The sequence below is a fragment of the Sinocyclocheilus grahami genome, unplaced genomic scaffold, assembly GCF_001515645.1.
Source record: "Sinocyclocheilus grahami isolate Dianchi unplaced genomic scaffold, SAMN03320097.WGS_v1.1 scaffold160.1, whole genome shotgun sequence".
Classification (NCBI taxonomy): Eukaryota; Metazoa; Chordata; class Actinopteri; order Cypriniformes; family Cyprinidae; genus Sinocyclocheilus; species Sinocyclocheilus grahami.
The window spans coordinates 2,848,474-2,869,636 of NW_015505339.1; positions in this window are offsets into that span (position 1 = coordinate 2,848,474).

The window sequence follows — 21,163 nt, forward strand, 5'->3', positions numbered from 1 at the left end:
TCACGCGGAGGTGCCTACGTGCCTTAGACATGTGGAGGAAACCTTGGTTCTTGTCTCAGGGCCCGGTGCTGGGAGCTCCTTGTCGCCACGTAACGCTAGCAACGGATGCGTCCCTCACCGGTTGGGGTGTGGTCATAAGTGGCCACCCTGCCCGCGGTCTGTGGAGTGGTCGCCATCTGACGTGGCATATCAATTGTCTGGAGTTTCGAGCTCTGAAACACTTTCTCCCAGACCTAAGAGGTCACCATGTGTTGGTGCGCACCGACAACACAGCGGTGGTCTCTTACATCAACCACCAGGGAGTTCTGCGTTCGCACCCCTTCTACAAGCTGGCGCACCAGATACTTGTGTTGTCCCAGGGCAAACTGCTCTCGCTGAGAGCAGTTCACATTTCTGGGCATCTCAATATGGGAGCAGACATCCTGTTGAGGCAGGGGCTGAGGTCCGGGGAATGGATGCTTCACCCCGAGGTGGTGAAGCAGATATGGAGAGTGTTTGGCCAGGCTCAGGTGGACCTGTTGTGACTCATATGACATCGCACTGTCCCCTCTGGTTCTCTCTGACTCATCCAACTCCACTGGGGCTGGATGCCATGGTACAGACGTGGCCGAGGCTTCATCTGTATGCCTTTCCTCCAATTGTTCTGCTCCCGGGAGTTCTGGAGAGAGTGTTCCGGGATGGGGCCCGTCTGTTGTTAGTAGCCCCGTTCTGGCTGGGCCGAGTATGGTTCTCGGGCCTGATTTCTCTCCTCGACGGCGCTCTATGGGAGATTCCCATCAGGAGAGATCTCCTCTCACAGGCGGAGGGTGTGCCCCGCCCGGAGCTGTGGAAGCTGTGGGTGTGGCCTCTGAGGAGGCACAACTCGTAACTTCCGGTCTCTCAACCGAGGTTGTTGAGACCATCCTCCATCCAGAGCTCCCTCTATGAGGAAACTGTACTTCTGCGGAGACCGCCAGCCCGACCCAGCTAACTGCCCGTTTGGTACAGTTCTGGAGTTCCTGCAGGCCTGTTTATCCGCAGGGTTGACCCACTCTGACCCCGTCTTTGTGGCGGCCATTGCGGCCTAACACGCCCCTCTCTGTGACCATTCACTTCCTACACGTTTCCTCCCTGGTGTGCTGAGGCCGAGGCTTCCGGCCAGAGAAGTTTTTGCTAAGTGGTGAATCAGGATGCTGTTACATAGCCTCGTGTCCTCTGATCTCCCCTCTCCTTTGGGGGTCAAGGCTCACTCCTCCAGAAGTTGGCCTTCGGGACGGCGGGCCCCGCCTACTTTAGCCACACTTGGCTCCCCTTTCTCTCGCCTTAGTTGTGCTCTTCCACACTAGGCAGGGATTTGCAAGTCTGGTGGCGTGGACATTCTCTTTCCCAAAGCGTTTTCCGACGCAGCTCGAGTACCTGAAGAGGAACATCTCAGGTTACGTATGTAACCATGGTTCCTCAAGGGAATGAGACGCTGCGTCTCGGTGCCATACTTCCGGCATCCCTGCCGGCGCTAGCTTCATTCCTGAACGTGGTCACAGAAGACGTTTCCAAAGCGTTTTCCGACGCAGCATCTCGTTCCCTCGAGGATGGTTACATGCGTAACCTGAGACATTTATACAGAAGTCTAATGATTAGCAGACTGACGGGGACAATTCCTCTCGTAATTAAATGGAAATAATGGTGGTAACCACCCAATGATTGTGACATACTGCAAACACTCTTTAGCTCTATTCTAAAACCTACTGAGCTGTCTAGCTGTCTATTCCCTACATAGACAGCAGCCTATCTGAAAGTGAATACCTTTTTAAAAAATAGTCTAAACTGGTTTAATCTGGTCTCAGTTGGTCATCCGGCTGGCCGGTTTTAGCTTGGTGTTTGGAAACTATTGGGACCATACAGCCATAAACCAGTCAAGCGCCAGCATGGAGAGGCTCAAAGATCTTAAACCAGCTAAATCAGTTTTAAACTGGTTTAAGTTGCTTTTTGTCACTAGGAATCTATTGACAATTAATTTCAATAGAGTTTTTTTTAAGTTAATATTAAATTAAGATACATTTAATTGAGAAGCAAACACACTAAGCTATTAAGTGTTGTTATCTGGAGGGGAAAAAAAGATCAAATTTAAGTGAGAAAATCTGCCAGTGGGGTATAGATAAATTAACTTGTTTTCTGGCTGAATGGGTGAAATTTCTTACTTCATTGGCAAATTTTATATTTTTTAAGTTTATATATTTATAAACATTTTAAAAAGCAAGGCTTAATATCTTGTGTCAGTTTACTTTTCATGTAAATATATCTTAATTTAATAATGCTTAGATATTTGTACTGGACAAAAAACTGAGCACACCCTAAAAATTATTTACTTAGTATTTTGAACATTTTAAAAATGTTTAGTTATAAAACGAGTCAAAAATACTGAATATAATTTCTGCAGAGTCCAATTTTAACATGTTGCTGAGTTAACAGCAGCACACTCTAATACTCTAATAAAATGAAGTATTGGATAAAATATTATTTTACATAAAAATTTTAAATTTTCAAAATACTTTTCAGTGTTAAATGCATACAGTATCTATAATCAACATTTGTCTAAATTATTGGATCCATTGCATTATGGGACTTTGTTCTCTAAGAAGGATTCATGTGATGCTGCATTCGAGTTCTGCTAAAATGAAGGTACAATAGGAGGAATGCAGATACACAGCTGTTTAGGTTTTGAAGCAGAAAACTTTAACATGCTGGTCAGCGCTGGTCAACAGTTTAAGAATTACAGACCTTCCTACCACCTTTGACAGAACCAATTGTGGAAATGCTTTTGCTAAACATAGCCAAAAGTATCTAATTAGTTGAAACGGGCCCTTTTTTATGATGTCTGTAAGAGTTGATATTTCTCATAACATTTACACTGACCTGAGTGGTCAATGTTCATTAATCATACTGACTGCCCCATAATTACCTCCCAGTCTTACTGTGAGCACTAACTGTCACTCTCACAGACTGACAGGTCACTGACCCAATAGACCACAGACATTTTCATTTCCCACTGGAGATTAGGGAGTGGGACATTTAATTGCCCTCAAAGCGTTTACTGCACCGAGTAAACAGGCTCAGGCATTTACAGTGTGGTATCTTGACTTGTGTTTATGCCAAGAGTACTTTGCGTGTGCCCAAAGCAGTGAAAAATCCAAATGCTGCTCACACTGAATAAAATTCTGCTTAAGTGAATAATATATTCAATTATTCACCCATCTTTCCATCCATCAGTCAAATGTCTGTGGTTTGGATGGAGAAGTGGACGATTATGGGCGGGGGTAAATACGGGCCCTGTTCCATAGTTTCGCTTTCACTGGATTCATAATGGTGATCAGATGCGTGTATGGACAATAGTATTGGGACCCACATTTTAATTACTGAATTCCGGGTGTTTCAATCAGACCCATTGTCATAGATGTATAACATCAAGCACCTATCCGTGCAGTCTGCAGTTTCCAAACATTTGTGAAAAAATGGGTCAATCTGTGGTGATGTGATAGGACCTCTGTAGTAAATCAATTTGTGAAATGTTATCCCTGCTAGATATTCTGTGGTCAACTGCAAGTGGTGTTATTAGAAAGGGGAAGTGTTTAGAAACTGAAGCAACTCAGCCATGAAGCAGAAGACCACATAAAGTCACAAAGCAGGGTCACTGAGTGCTGAGGCGCATGGTGCGTAAAGTCGCCAACACTCGGCTGATTCCATAGCTGAAGAATTCCAAACTTCAACTGGCATTGATATCTGAAGAAAAACTGTGCTGCCGGAGCTTCATAGAATGGGTTCCCATGGCTGAGCAGCTGCATGCAAGCCTCATATCACCAACACAATGCCAAGCGTCAGATGGAGTGGTGTAAAGCACACCACCACTGGATCCTGGAGCAGTGGAATCCTGTTCTGTGGAGTGATGAACCACACTTCTCTGTTTTGCAGTTCGATGGGTGAGTCTGGGTTAGCAGATGCCAGGAGAACACCTACTTTACTGCATTGTGCCAACTTTAAAGTTGGGTGGAAGAGGGATGATGGTATGGAGCTTTTTTCAGGGGTTCAGCTCCTTACTTCCAGTGAAGGGAAATCTTAATGCTTCACCGCACCAAGCCATTTTAGACAGTGCTATGCTTCCAACTTTGTGAGAACTGTTTGGGGAAGGCCCTTTCCTATTCCAGCATGACTGTGCCCCAGTGCAAAAAGCAATGTCCATAAAGACATGGTTGGGTGAGTTTGGTGTGGAAGAACTTGACTGACCTGCACAAAGCCCTGACCTCAGCCCCATCCAACACCTTTGTGATGAATAGGAGTGGAGATTGTGAGTCAGGCCTTCTCATCCAGCATCAGTGTCTGACCTCACAAATGCTCTACTGGTTGAATGGGGGGAAATTTCCTACAGAAATACCCCAAAATGTTGTCGAAAGACTTCCTAGAAGAGTGGAAGCTGTTGTAGGTACAAACTAATTTTAATGTCTATGTATTTAGAATGCAATGTCATTACAGTCCCTGTTGGCAATGGTTAGGAGTCCCAGTACTTTTGTCCATATAGTGTATATATACCTTGAATAATGCAATGTCACTTTGGACAAAAGCATCTGCAAAATGTAGTCAAAAATATAAATGTACTGTTATAGTTAACTGTCACAATCTGCTAATGTGAGGAGCACGGAGCGAGGAACGAGGAGACGTGGAGTAGACTTCAAACAAATAGACTTTAACATCAATGGAACCAAGAACACACACGTAGCGGGGAAAGACGAACATTCAATACCAGACAAAGAAACTTAGAACAGGACTCACAATAAATACACAGGCCTTGACGAGGGGATGAGGATACACACCTGGAACTAATGAGCAATCAAACACATGGGAAAACTAGGTCAGGGCAGGCACATGGAGAGGGAAAAACACACAGATAAAGTCCAGGGGCGTGACATATCGTCCCCCTCCCGGAAGGCACGTCCTCACGCTGTAGAACAACAGAGGGGGGGCACGGGTTTGAATTTGAGAGGAGGCTCGGGAGTAGGATGGACACCCGGGAGGGAGGCAGCAGACAGAGTCCAGGGAGGTGACGATGGAGGGAGGAGCTAGGGAGGTGACAGGAAGGACTTGGAGCAGGAGGGGCCAAGCAGGACCCAGGCCACAGTCATGATGGCGGCCCACGGTGGAGCCGATGGAGGGAGGAGCCATGGAGGAGGAATGGCCGCCGACTCCATGGGGCCGACCAATGGTGGCGGAGGAGCCGGAGTGACAGAGGACTGAGGAGGAGCCGAATGGATGAAGGAGCCTGACGGAGCCAGAGGGATGAAGGGACGAGGCACAGCCGGAGGATTGGAGTCCAGAGGCGCAAGATGGTCGACGCCAGACCAAGGCAGAGCCGGAGGGACGAGGGAGCCTGGCGGAGCTATTGGACTGCCAGGCCACAGCGGAAAGGAGGGAGCTAGGAGCCATGGTGGAGCCTGGACGCTGGAGGATGGCAGTCCCGCGGAGCTCGCACCATGCTGATGGTGGGCTGAGGGTGAGCAGAAGGGCTGCCAGACGACAGCGGATGAGGAGGCAGGAGCGGGTGGGAGGGTGGGCATTTGTGAGCCTCTGGGCTTTCAGGGCTTTGGTGTGGAAGAACTTGACTGACCTGCACAAAGCCCTGACCTCAGCCCCATCCAACACCTTTGTGATGAATAGGAGTGGAGATTGTGAGTCAGGCCTTCTCATCCAGCATCAGTGTCTGACCTCACAAATGCTCTACTGGTTGAATGGGGGGAAATTTCCTACAGAAATACCCCAAAATGTTGTCGAAAGACTTCCTAGAAGAGTGGAAGCTGTTGTAGGTACAAACTAATTTTAATGTCTATGTATTTAGAATGCAATGTCATTACAGTCCCTGTTGGCAATGGTTAGGAGTCCCAGTACTTTTGTCCATATAGTGTATATATACCTTGAATAATGCAATGTCACTTTGGACAAAAGCATCTGCAAAATGTAGTCAAAAATATAAATGTACTGTTATAGTTAACTGTCACAATCTGCTAATGTGAGGAGCACGGAGCGAGGAACGAGGAGACGTGGAGTAGACTTCAAACAAATAGACTTTAACATCAATGGAACCAAGAACACACACGTAGCGGGGAAAGACGAACATTCAATACCAGACAAAGAAACTTAGAACAGGACTCACAATAAATACACAGGCCTTGACGAGGGGATGAGGATACACACCTGGAACTAATGAGCAATCAAACACATGGGAAAACTAGGTCAGGGCAGGCACATGGAGAGGGAAAAACACACAGATAAAGTCCAGGGGCGTGACATATCGTCCCCCTCCCGGAAGGCACGTCCTCACGCTGTAGAACAACAGAGGGGGGGCACGGGTTTGAATTTGAGAGGAGGCTCGGGAGTAGGATGGACACCCGGGAGGGAGGCAGCAGACAGAGTCCAGGGAGGTGACGATGGAGGGAGGAGCTAGGGAGGTGACAGGAAGGACTTGGAGCAGGAGGGGCCAAGCAGGACCCAGGCCACAGTCATGATGGCGGCCCACGGTGGAGCCGATGGAGGGAGGAGCCATGGAGGAGGAATGGCCGCCGACTCCATGGGGCCGACCAATGGTGGCGGAGGAGCCGGAGTGACAGAGGACTGAGGAGGAGCCGAATGGATGAAGGAGCCTGACGGAGCCAGAGGGATGAAGGGACGAGGCACAGCCGGAGGATTGGAGTCCAGAGGCGCAAGATGGTCGACGCCAGACCAAGGCAGAGCCGGAGGGACGAGGGAGCCTGGCGGAGCTATTGGACTGCCAGGCCACAGCGGAAAGGAGGGAGCTAGGAGCCATGGTGGAGCCTGGACGCTGGAGGATGGCAGTCCCGCGGAGCTCGCACCATGCTGATGGTGGGCTGAGGGTGAGCAGAAGGGCTGCCAGACGACAGCGGATGAGGAGGCAGGAGCGGGTGGGAGGGTGGGCATTTGTGAGCCTCTGGGCTTTCAGGGCTGAACTCATGAACGGGAGAACGGGAGCGGCTGGACGTGGGAACTGGAGCCATTTCTGGGCTAGACTCGGGGACTGGAACCCTCTCTGGTCTAAACTCCTAAACTCGAGCCCTCTCTGGGCTAAACTCAGGGATTGGAACCCTGTCTGGGCTAAATTCGGGGACTGGAACACTCTCTCGGCTAAACTCGGGGACTGGAACCCTCTCAGGGTTGGATGGGACCAGCGGGGATGAAGGAGAGAGGAGAGGGGGCATGTCGGCTTCCAACTCTGTTTCCCAGTCTATAAGGTCCCCCTCGAAGTCCAGCAGTCCCAGCTGTATAATCAGCTCACCCTCAGCTCAGGCATGCGCTCCGCTCAGCGGGGAGATGGTGGGCTGGGCACTGGGTCCGGAGTGGCACTCCACAAAGGCGGCAAAACTCGCTCGAAGGCCTTCCTCAGACGACGGCGCTCTGTATGCCGAGTTTATGCTGGCGTCATAGAATGCACAGAGCGCGTCGTCCGGGTAGCTGGAGAGGTTGGCGAGCACCAGGAACAGTCTGGTGTGGCCCTCGAGCGATCTTTCCTCCTGCTCCAGCAGGAGGTATTCAGGGCAAGTGAGGGGATCCATAAGGGAACACTACGGAAACAAAACACTGAGCAAAAACAGAGGGAACACAGAGGTAACTGTTTCGGTCAGGTATTCTGTCACTCAGAACAGGACTCACTATAAATACACAGGACTTGACGAGGGGATGACGAGACACACCTGGAACTAATGAGCAATCAAACACATGGGAAACCTAGGTCAGGGCATGCATATGGAGAGGGAAAATCACAGATAAAGTCCTAGGGGCGTGACATTAACTGGGCCCTTCTATAATCTTACCAATAGTGCACAACATTTTAATATTTTTATATAAATTACCTGCAAAAATAGCGAACAGATTTGAAATAGCACAATGGGGATACATGAAGATCATCACAGCCCTTTTTTCAGTTCTCTCTAGTCTTTTAACACTCACTTAACCTTGTTTGTAAGACATAGACAGCCAAGTTTTATTAAAAGCCCATCTTGCCAGTGGTGAAACACCCCTTTAATTTATCTTGTTTAGAATTTGTAGATATTTTAACTGGAAAACAAGACAAAAATACTTTTTTAATTTAATTTTTTTTGCAGTGCACTTGCATGCTTGTGTAGAAGACATCATTCATCTGCTTGAGAACTGATACTTGCCACTTCCAATGGGAGAGCTGTAAAAATAAACATACAGAGAAATTATGATCACAAATGATGCCTCTGTATGTGTGTGTGTGCATTTTACCCTTGACACTTACCCCCCGCTGGTCCCGCTCCTCCTCCACTATGCCATGGAAGTGGGGTGAGCCATGGGGGCTCTTATTCATTAACGTGAGTGACAGAACGAGAGTATGTGTGGAGAGCAGAACATCAGGTGCTCTTCGCCACTCCATTCAGCAGAGCTGTTGATACGGGTGAACATGACGGGTGTGACAGTGATGTGAGGGCGGGGGGCATCTCATTCCGACCCCCTCATTCTCCTCCAAACTCATTTTCTTGTTGCGTAGGATGGACACCCGGGAGGGAGGCAGCAGACAGAGTCCAGGGAGGTGACGATGGAGGGAGGAGCTAGGGAGGTGACAGGAAGGACTTGGAGCAGGAGGGGCCAAGCAGGACCCAGGCCACAGTCATGATGGGGGGCCCCGGGGGAGCCGATGGGGGGAGGGGAGGAGCCATGGAGGAGGAATGGCCGCCGACTCCATGGGGCCGACCAATGGTGGCGGAGGAGCCGGAGTGACAGAGGACTGAGGAGGAGCCGAATGGATGAAGGAGCCTGACGGAGCCAGAGGGATGAAGGGACGAGGCACAGCCGGAGGATTGGAGTCCAGAGGCGCAAGATGGGCGACGCCAGACCAAGGCAGAGCCGGAGGGACGAGGGAGCCTGGCGGAGCTATTGGACTGCCAGGCCACAGCGGAAAGGAGGGAGCTAGGAGCCATGGTGGAGCCTGGACGCTGGAGGATGGCAGTCCCGCGGAGCTCGCACCATGCTGATGGTGGGCTGAGGGTGAGCAGAAGGGCTGCCAGACGACAGCGGATGAGGAGGCAGGAGCGGGTGGGAGGGTGGGCATTTGTGAGCCTCTGGGCTTTCAGGGCTGAACTCATGAACGGGAGCCCTCCTTGGGCTGGACGTGGGAACTGGAGCCATTTCTGGGCTAGACTCGGGGACTGGAACCCTCTCTGGTCTAAACTCGGGGACTGGAGCCCTCTCTGGGCTAAACTCAGGGATTGGAACCCTGTCTGGGCTAAATTCGGGGACTGGAACACTCTCTCGGCTAAACTCGGGGACTGGAACCCTCTCAGGGTTGGATGGGACCAGCGGGGATGAAGGAGAGAGGAGAGGGGGCATGTCGGCTTCCAACTCTGTTTCCCAGTCTATAAGGTCCCCCTCGAAGTCCAGCAGTCCCAGCTGTATAATCAGCTCACCCTCAGCTCAGGCATGCGCTCCGCTCAGCGGGGAGATGGTGGGCTGGGCACTGGGTCCGGAGTGGCACTCCACAAAGGCGGCAAAACTCGCTCGAAGGCCTTCCTCAGACGACGGCGCTCTGTATGCCGAGTTTATGCTGGCGTCATAGAATGCACAGAGCGCGTCGTCCGGGTAGCTGGAGAGGTTGGCGAGCACCAGGAACAGTCTGGTGTGGCCCTCGAGCGATCTTTCCTCCTGCTCCAGCAGGAGGTATTCAGGGCAAGTGAGGGGATCCATAAGGGAACACTACGGAAACAAAACACTGAGCAAAAACAGAGGGAACACAGAGGTAACTGTTTCGGTCAGGTATTCTGTCACTCAGAACAGGACTCACTATAAATACACAGGACTTGACGAGGGGATGACGAGACACACCTGGAACTAATGAGCAATCAAACACATGGGAAACCTAGGTCAGGGCATGCATATGGAGAGGGAAAATCACAGATAAAGTCCTAGGGGCGTGACATTAACTGGGCCCTTCTATAATCTTACCAATAGTGCACAACATTTTAATATTTTTATATAAATTACCTGCAAAAATAGCGAACAGATTTGAAATAGCACAATGGGGATACATGAAGATCATCACAGCCCTTTTTTCAGTTCTCTCTAGTCTTTTAACACTCACTTAACCTTGTTTGTAAGACATAGACAGCCAAGTTTTATTAAAAGCCCATCTTGCCAGTGGTGAAACACCCCTTTAATTTATCTTGTTTAGAATTTGTAGATATTTTAACTGGAAAACAAGACAAAAATACTTTTTTAATTTAATTTTTTTTGCAGTGCACTTGCATGCTTGTGTAGAAGACATCATTCATCTGCTTGAGAACTGATACTTGCCACTTCCAATGGGAGAGCTGTAAAAATAAACATACAGAGAAATTATGATCACAAATGATGCCTCTGTATGTGTGTGTGTGCATTTTACCCTTGACACTTACCCCCCGCTGGTCCCGCTCCTCCTCCACTATGCCATGGAAGTGGGGTGAGCCATGGGGGCTCTTATTCATTAACGTGAGTGACAGAACGAGAGTATGTGTGGAGAGCAGAACATCAGGTGCTCTTCGCCACTCCATTCAGCAGAGCTGTTGATACGGGTGAACATGACGGGTGTGACAGTGATGTGAGGGCGGGGGGCATCTCATTCCGACCCCCTCATTCTCCTCCAAACTCATTTTCTTGTTGCTCTTGGCAGGCTTTCTGACTTGAGACCACAATTAGTGGCCTAATGCGATGGAGCATTTATTATAGCGTTCTATATGGATTACATTTTACTGATAACATTATGGCATCGATTCCAACCTCATGATGAAAGAGAGCAATGGAGATACACTTATCTGATGCGTCGTTTGCCATTCTCAACATGGCTCAATGCAGAAAGTGGAACTTGCAAGCAGCTGCTGGTAAATTTGGAGGGCATCTTATTTCACCTCACCTTCAAGTTCAGTGCATCTACAGCATTGAGCCAGAAGCATGTCTTCCTGATATCAGATCTTGGCCATGTGGTCTCGCTTCTCATCACATCTGCTTTGGATTGTCCGTTCCCGACAAATCTCATCTGGGCACAGGAGATCATGTAAAGAGAATAGATGCGATCGTGTGTTTCTCTTCAGTTTGCAACAATAACATGCAATATGTTTCTTAAGCTCACATGGTAGAGCATGTTGCAAACAATATCTAGGTTTTTTTCCATGCATTTTAATGCACATTTTGGGAAATTGCATACAAATGCTGAATGGAAGCATCAAGATGCAAATACAATTTCTAAAATAAGCAACAAAACTATTGGTTTTTCCACTTCCTAGTAAATTTCACAAATAATTACAAGTAAATGGCAAGTACCACACTGAATTAAACATGAAATTTTTAAGTAACCTTTGGTCTTTTTAGAAGAACTTTTCAGCTCTTTGCTCACAGTCTTCATCGAGTCTGCAGATGTCTTTAGAAGCTACAAACCTTTTCTCTCTTAATTCACCCCATCTTTATCAGACCAGACATTGGAGGAGAAATCCATTTGGCATGACATGTGAAGGCCTCTTGTGCAGAGGACCAAAACGAACGAACATATTCTTTCTAACACTATTTTTACAGGATACGCTGCCTGACACATGTGCCGATTCTCTACCGCGGAGTAATGATGCTCAATTTAGTCAGCTGCGTCTGACCCCAGAAAACAATAAAAGCAGAACTGATGAGCTAATAGATCAGGTCAGGTAAGAGCTGGCCAATCATTCTCTGGTCCGCCGACCAAGCGCTTGGCGCAAGACCGGCCTCACAGCTGGTTATCGTTAACGTCTCGGCATGCATGACCACCTGTTATCAATAAAGTGTTGCGCTCGCACACTTTTTCTCAGCTCGGTCTGTCTGCGACGCTGGCTCATCCCAGGGAGTTAAAAACACCCCTTTGCTCTCCAAGGGACCACATTCCTCCCTGTACATGGGAATTAATCATGTGAAAAGTGGTAAGCCAATACACATTAGTTTATGCTTGATGAACAGGCAAATGTATTAGCCAGTGCTGCATGTGGACGTAAAGACCCATGGGATGGAGGCTGTTGTGAAAGACAAACTTGCTCTTGTAGGGAATGAAAGATAAACGGCATCAAGACAGCTGGAAAGAGAGATGGGATGTTCCTAAACTTCATCCCAGTGGACTTCCTCATCATCATAATGGCAGATGCAAAAAACACTTTTATGAATTACTATCGTCATTAAGAGTTGTTGAATTTGGTGGATTAGATAATCGGTAGATCTTTTTTGGGGGGAACGCAGAGTTAAGAACAAGATGGTTTGCATCCTGAAACACTTGTAGTTTTTAACTAAATCGAGAACCAACACGTGTTTCTGTGCAATGCCGTGTGGCTCATTATAATGGATGGAAAAACATCTGCATTTCATGGTCATTTATGGAACCCCAGCGTTTTAATCTCGATTTGATTACACAGTTTTCATATCCTAAATTATTTAGTTTATTTGACAATCAATAAGAACAGGAGAGTTTGGTCATAGTTCATTAATTTGCTTCTGTTTAAAGTTTGATTTGTTTAGATGTCAATGAGAATCTGGCTGTTGCACTTGTGCTCCGGTACCAACGATGACATGCTCCATAAATGGCCCCTAGAGTGACATTCTGATTTGTAAACTGTTGAAGCTCTAAACACTGTGGAAGAACTTAGAGCTGTAGCAATGAAATCAACTGTTAATGAGCATCAGGAGAACCTGATTAAAGTGCTTATGAAGGTGTTTATGTTTGTAGACATGGAAAGTAAAGGCTTGATGCCACAGAAAAAAACTCCTTTGGAGAACAAACCACCTACACTGGGGCTTTAAAATACCCGGAAAGTATTTTGGAACTCCAAAAAAGCATATAGTGACTACATTGTCTTTTCGCTTGGTTTTTGCAGCGATGCCATAGAAGAACCATTTTTGGTTCTTTAAAGAACCATTCAGTGAATAAATCTTGAAAGAACCATTTTCTTTTCTTAGTGTGAAAAACATTTTAAAAATATAATAAACATTCTCCCACAATGAAGAACCTTTCGAGGAATGGATAGGTTGCATGGATGCCAGTAAAAAACTTTTTATTTTTAAGAGTGTACAGAGAAAAAAAACTTAATGCATTTAAAACTGTTAAAAAAAGCTTCACTTTTACTGTTAACAGCAATTCTGTCTGTTTTACAAATATCAGCATGCAGGGATTCTCTCTGAGGGTTTATGGGATTGATTTACGTCTATCTCCACCAGTTTCCATGTTTGGATTTCTTGGAAACCACTGAAGACTCCCAGATATGTTTGGTTGGAGATTCAGTGTTTTTCCTCAAACTTTAGAAAGTCAAATTCCCTCCTAGAGGTCCCATTGACCAGTTTAACTAAAAATAGCAACTATTAATTTCATATTTGGTGGTTTATAAAGGCTTCTTTTAGATTAATGTTCTTATATTCACCACCGATTATTGCCTGATGAAATAGATTGGAGTTTTTATAGGATCAAGAACAAGTTTGTCAGTTACTGTCATGAAGAAATGAGGGCACTGTTCATTGAGCCCAGCTCACTGTAAACTCTCACTGTTAAATTGAGCACATGGGAATTCAGCTGTACAGTAATTACTTCAGCAGTCTGTGTCTCAAATTAGAACCTGAAAAGAATGTAAGCAAACCAAAAATGAATGAATGCAGTCTTACTCTTTGTAATACTAGGAAGGGCATGCCATTAAAATGCCTTCACATAGTGATGAAAAAGACCTTTTTAATGCCTCAGTTGGTTCTCCTATATAGTAATGAGATCAACTTGAGAGCAAATAATCTTAATTGTGACTTCTCAGACTTTCAGAAGAGATCTTAACTTTTTGCAATTTCCTGCAGCAAAGCCTGCAATTTATCTATCTATCTATCTATCATCTCTCTCTCTCTCTCTCTCAAAAATCTATCATTTATAAATCAATTATGAAATAATAGTCAATAGTTTATATATAATATTTATGTACTGCACTTTATGTGTCCTGAGCTATAAAAGAGCAACCTCAGATAAATTGCATTTGTCTTGTGGGCTTCTCTTTCTGGCTTTCCCTCTCACCTCTATTTTCTCTAGCACACTGGCAGTGCGTCATGCTCACCTTAGCAGCTTGAAAAGACAGAAGAATCCCAGCTGAGATAAGGCAGATACTGGCCTGCTAGGGGTAAACTAACAGATAGCAGTAAACCATGTACAGTGTTTTCAGCCCCTGCTCCAGGCCCAGGTGAGGCCTTCCTCTGCCCCTGCAGGTGAACCAGCGAGGGATCTTGATAAGAGGATTAGTTTATAAAACATTTCCCCAACAGCTGCACAAGACTCTTGGCACAAAAATGCCGCATTTAGTCATCAACACTAAGGGTATGATGATGAATTGGCTCTTCACTTTCTTTGTCACGGGCCACAAGGAAGTATAAAGGCTGGATTTGGATTAAGGGAAGATGTTAAAGGAAGACAGGTAATCACATTTACAGTACAGAAATTTTAACTCAAATTTTAACCAAATACTCACTCAATCAGTTTAAATAGGTTAAAAATATATTTTTTGTACTTGTTAATATGTGCTTTAAAATATTGCATTGTCAAGGATAACACCCAAGCTCTTAAAGGGTTAGTTCACCCAAAAATGAAAATTAGGCTGCGTTTTACTCACCCCCGAGGCATCCTAGGTGTATATGACTTTCTTCTTTCAGACGAATCCAGTCGGAGTTATATTAAAAATTGTCTTTGATCTTTCAAGCCGTTTAATGCCACTCAGCGGGTGTTGCATTGCTTCTGTCCAAAAGAACTTAAATAAAAATCGCCCATCCATAAAAAAAAGTGTCTCACACGGCTCCGGGGGGTGAACAAAGGCCTTCTGTAGCGAATCGATGTGTTTTTGTAAGAAAAATATCCATATTCAAAACATAATAATCACTTGAATCTAGCTTGCGCTCACTGTTGTAAACAGAAGCAGTTCCGGGGGAATGACGTATGAGGTCGGCTTTGCGCATGCGCCGCTCAGAAGTGGAAGTGGAAGTGCAGGGGAGAGATCAAAACAAAACAACGGTCAAGAATTAGAAGTACAAAACGAGGATTTGTAAAGAAGAATGTCAGAGGATTTCGATATAAGCCAAGAGGAGACTGGTTTTCCTTTACTAAAGTAAGGAAACTTTGCTTCCTTTGCTCCTGTTAACAAATGTTGGTTTTCACGAGACTCATCTGCTCATGCGCAACGCTGAACTCATATGTCATGCTCCCGGAACGGCTTCTGTGTACAACTGTTGGCGCAAGCTAGATTCAAGTGATTATTACGGCCTTGAAGAAGCAATTGTAGAACCATCGATACACAGAGAAACCACTTGTCTTTGACAAATTATTTTTGTACTTACAAGAAGTTTCTGTTTTACTAATGTTAAGTTTTTTTAAAAATTACTTGAAAACCAAGCTTTAACTTCAGACAAACCGTTAGAAAGAGAGGATGGAGGAAGTTTAGAAGCAGGTTTGAAGACTGGTAGAACTGGGTTTCATTGGCGTAACAGTGAAAATGAGAACCATATTCCCTGAAAATGTGGCAGTAAATAAATGATAAATAATAAATGGTTCAGAACTGAACCCTGTGGGACACCTGTAGTAATACGTGATTATTTAGATTTAAACTTGTATAGTTGATCAAGTTGAATTATTATTATTATTATTTATGTGTTGGTTATGTTCATAGATAGGTATTGAGTTTGATGGGAATGCTATTCCTGGACTAGCAACACACATAGATCTAGGAACATGACAGGATTTCTCTTGTACTGTTTATTCTTACTAGAAATAGTCAAAATAAAAGACTACGACATCTCAATGTTTTGCAGGGTGGAGATCTTTTCAAACGTGGAGTTTGAAGTCTTCGTGACTTTCAACTTCATAAACAACATTCTCTGTCTGCTTGAAACTCTCATGGGGTGTTATAACTTCATGGCAACATCAGTGATTCTGTACTTGCTTTGAGAATGTGCTTTTCTTTTCTTAGCAGTGCACACTTTTGGAATAATTATGCTGATGATGTGCCTGAAACATTCAATTTTTTTAAAATAAAGAATAGCTCTGCCAAGACATGAGCAAAGCATTCGGAGTGACAAAAGCGTCTTTAATCAGAACAGGATGTGCCATGGAGGCAGGCAGATTGGGCCCAACAGATGTGGGATCCAGTCCGGATCAATGGAGGAAATTGATAACTGTCTTACCACAAATCTACTAAAGGTATTCAAAAGCTACTTAAAGAAGTAGTTCACCCAAAAATTACAATTGGCTGAAAATGTATTCATCTTCAGGCCATCAAAGATGTAGATGAGTTTATTTCTTCATGGGAACAGATTTGGAGTAAAGTTATCCACACAAATCCAGTCCATCTATTAATGTGTTGTGAAGTAAAAAGCTGCGTGTTTGAAGAAACAAGAGCCCTAAAACGCCTCGTTCTAACATGCCCCCACATATCTACCTCACTGTGGAAATATTTGCATAATGCCGCCCATATGACCCGTTTAACTAGAATACAAGTGAAGAGTTCATATGCAAAAGCCTCTTAAGTGCCATCTGAAAGTTTCTTCTAAAATTTGCATTTTTATCAGGCTCCTATGTTAAGTCATTTCACTTTAATTGCATAGAAAAGGACCTATACATTGCCATTAGAGTAAAATTACTGAACGAAAACATAGGAGCCTGATAAAAATGCTAATTTTTAGATGAAAATTTCAGATGGCACTTAGAGGCTTTTGCATCTGAACTCGTCGAGTATGCAATATATTACTTTCTCTAGTGAAAAAGGGGTCTCATCTGAATCAGGGGAGAAACATGCATAGCTGAAGCACCGTTTACGAGCAAAAACAGTCAAAAAAGTTCTAAACAAATATGTCAGTGGATTTCGATGTGAGAGGACAACAGGGGAGGGACGTTTTCACTGGAGGAAGTGTTTTTATGAATTATGGATTCATATTTTAGCCAAAGTGACAGTTCATAGTTCAAACATCTTAATGATGGATTTGTTTCTTACGAACATGTAGTTCCTGCTGCCGGAGTTACAGGGCGCAGCGGTCTCCCGCGAGCGCCACTCTCAGTCACTGCCCGGCAATGTAGCGGGGCTAAGAGGCTCGCCACCTACGCGGAGTTCTCTAGAGCAGCGGGTTCGGTTGTCCCTGCCGGTTCGCCGTTACAGGGCACCGAGCTGGCTGCTCGTATTACACCAGAGATCAGTCTCGAGAGACTGATTCCCTTAGTAGACGTTTCCCCGTTCTGGCCGGGCGGAGTATGGTTCTCGGACCTGATTTCTCTCCTCGACGGCGCTCCGTGGGAGATTCCCGTCAGGAGAGATCTCCTCTCACAGGCGGAGGGGATGATCTTCCACCCCCGCCTGTAGCTGGGGAAGTTGTGGGTGTGGCCCCTGAGGGGGCACAACTCGTAGCTTCTGGTCTCTCAACCGAGGTTGTTGAGACCATCCTCCAATCCAGAGCTCTCCCCACGAGGAAACTGTACGCCTTGAAGTGGAAACTTTTCATTTCTTGGTGTGGAGACCGCCAGCTCAACCCAGTTAACTGCCCGGTTGGTACAGTACTGGAGTTCGTGCAGGCCTGTTTCTCCACAGGGTTGACCCACTCCACCCTGAAGGTCTACGTGGCGGCTATTGCGGCCTACCACGCCCCTCTTGGTGGCCAGTCAGTGGGCAGACACCCCCTAGTTACACGTTTCCTCCATGGTGCGCTGAGGCTGAAGCCTCCGGTACGATCCAGACCAGCAGAAGCTTGGGGTCAGGGCTCACACTACTAGAAGTGTGGCGGCCTCTGAGGCCTTCTTGGCAAGGTGTCGCCATGCAGGACATATGCGACGCTGTGGGATGGTCCACGCCCCTGACCTTCGTCAGGTTCTATGACCTAGACATGCGAGCCAATCCTGGCTCTTCTGTTCTCTCGCCCTAGCTGTGCAGTCTTCCACACTAGGCAGAGACTTAGAAGTCTGGCGGCGTGGGCAGTCGCGTTCCCCGTGCCATACTTCCGGCGTCCCTGCCAGCGCTTGCTTCATTCCTAGAAGCTGACGCTGGTCTCACCGCATGTGCTTTTATAGCTTCCTGGTCATTACGTCACCCGCCGTGACGTCTCGCCCATCTATTGGTCTGATTACACATGAGGTTCAGAGCCCGTCACGCTGAAGGGCGTTCCCCTAGCGTTTCCGACGCAGCGTCTCGTTCCCTCGAGGAACTAGGGTTACATACGTAACCTGAGACGATTTTCTTTATTGTGATGTTTTTATCAGCTGTTTGACCTCTCATTCTGATGGCACCCATTCACTGCAGAGGATCCATTGGTAAGCAAGTGATGTAGTGCTAAATTTCTCCAAATCTGTTCTGATGAAGAAACAAACTTATCTACATCTTGGATGGCCTGAGGGTGAGTAAATTCTCAGCACATGTTCGTTTTTGGGGAAACTATTCATTTCAAAGAAGAAAAGAAAATAACTTTCTTTTCAACATCAACCAGTCCATAATGGAGGGTGACTTGACTCTAAATCTCTGATCTGAAGTTTTGATTGAGTCCACATTTTCAGCAAGTATGTGTCTTTTAGGGTGTTGCTGCTGTTCTATTGAAATGAAGTATTCAAGAATTATTTTTGATCAAAGGTGGGTGCCTTTTTGGAGTGGGCGGTTTTTCATGTCACTATGACTAAATGTGGTACGCTGTGGTTTCATAAGTGATGTGTTGTTGACGCAGTGAATGATTCTGACCCGAGAGTTCAGAGCACATGGTTCCTAATGTAAATCCCCATGAACATTGCATCAACTGGGATCCAAACATGCAGACAGTCTCACTGATAAATTATACACAAGCAAAACACATTATAAGATTGCTCTGTAAATGGGAAAAGAATCAATCCACAGTGCAGACCTATTTATTAAGAATAGCACACCACACCAGTGATGCAACACATATGCATAAGGAAAACCACCTATAGTGATTGGAGTTCTTACAGCAAGAAACATCATACAATTTTATGGTAAATTAATACAATATTCCCTGAAAATGTTTCCAAGGCAGTATATAAATGGTAAATAATAAAGGGCCCAGAACATAACCCTGTGGGACACCTGTAGTAATATGTGATGACTTAGACTGGCCTAGTTTAACAAGTTGAATTATTATTACTATTATTATTATTGTCATGATATCTGTTAAGAACTTGCACAGTAAAAAAAAAAAAAAACTGTAAAATTTACCCTTTTTTTTTTTTTACATTTGCCCTTATCCACCTGTACATTTAACTGCAGTGCACAATAAATCATATTAATAAATAAAGGTGTTACAAACTTTCAGAATTAAACTCATGAAAACATGTCCAGGTCACATTTCACTGCAAAACTTGAAATAAAATAAAACAAAATGTAAATAAATAAATTTCTACATGCTTGTTGTAATGGGACGACAGAGACGTGAGATGTGTGGATCCATCTGCAAGCTTTATTCTGAGCAGAAGACAGAGATGTGGTCATAACAGGCAGGGTCGGACAATGGCAAACAGGTATATGGCGTGCAAAACACAAGAATAGTCCTAGGGCTAGCGTAGGTCGACGATCGGCAGACAGAATCACAGGGGCGAGACTAGAGGGATAAATCCAAGGAGACAGGCAAAGATCAGAACCGAGAAAACTGACAAGGCAAGGCAAAACAAGGAATCACAGATAGGATAACAGGAACCAGGAAAACTAACAGGCTAAGCAATACTCGGCAGTGAATGGTAGTTTGAGTGAGTGTTATATAGTGAGTGATGTGAAACAGCTGTGTGCAATCAGTGAAAACAGCTGTGTGCAATCCGTGCTGAGTGCAATCAGTGCAATGAATGATGGGATATGTAGTTCGGGATGATAAGCAACAGTAGGTGTAGTGCGAGAGTCAATGTAATGGAAAGGGTGACCTCTGATGGTGAATGAACGGAAATCCATGGACAGGATTCGTGACAGAGCTTCCCCCCAAGGAGTGGCTTCCAGACGCTCCAAACACTATACGATCCGGGTGGGCGGTGGAGTGGAGGCGGAACAGGGGGAGGGACGGAGGGCCAAGTCCAAGGATAGGAGAGACCAGGGACTGAGGCAGAGCCACCGGAGCATGGAGCCAGGGTGGAGCTGGCAGTACAGGTGGAGCTGAGGACCACCACAGCAGAGCTGACGGGACCAAAGAGCCCCACGGCGGAGCAGAAAACCACCAGAGCCAGACAGTAGACCACCACGGCGGAGCAGAGGACCACCACGGCCAGACAGTAGACCACCACGGCAGAGCAGAAGACCACCACGGCGGAGCAGAGGACCACCAGAGCCAGACAGTAGACCACCACGGCGGAGCAGAGGACCACCACGGCGGAGCGGAGGACCACCACGGCGGAGCGGAGGACCACCACGGCGGAGCAGAAGGAACAGGGAACCCCCCTGGTGAACCACACCGATCAGGAGACCATGGCGAAGACTGTAATAACAAAAAAGCAGAGACAGACAACACAGACAGAACATTGGGGTTGACCGATAAGGCTGGGTGTTCAGAGGCAGCCTCCTTGGCTAGGTCGGGACAGGACAAAAGTTCACAAACGACCTCTTTGGCAGATGCAAAGCACACAAAGAATTCACAAACGGCCTCCATAGCCGTGACAGGACAGGATGAGGATTCCCCGACGGCCTCCATAGCTGTGACAGGACGAGCAGGGAGTTCAAAAACGGCCTCTATAGCTGTGACAGGATGAGCAGGGAGTTCACAAACGGCCTCCATAACCGTGACAGGACAGGATGAGGATTCCCAGACGGCCTCCATAGCCGTGACAGGACAAAGAGTTCATCGACAGCCTCTTTGGCCGGAACAGGACGAGAAGAGAGTTCATAGACGGCCTCCTTGGCCTGAACAGGACGAGCAGAGAGTTCATAGACGGCCTCCTTGGCCGGAACAGGACTAACAGAACAGGCAGAGAATCCATAGGCGGCCTCTTTGGCCGGAACAGGACAGGCAGAAAGTGCGTTGCTGGGCGCCACCACCACGCAAGGAACTGAGGCAAGTGTCGCCATCTCGGGAGGTTCTGCAGCCTGTGCCGCCACCTCTGAAGAGACTACAGTGGACACCATGGCCTCTGGGAGCACAGCAGTGGACACCGCTACCT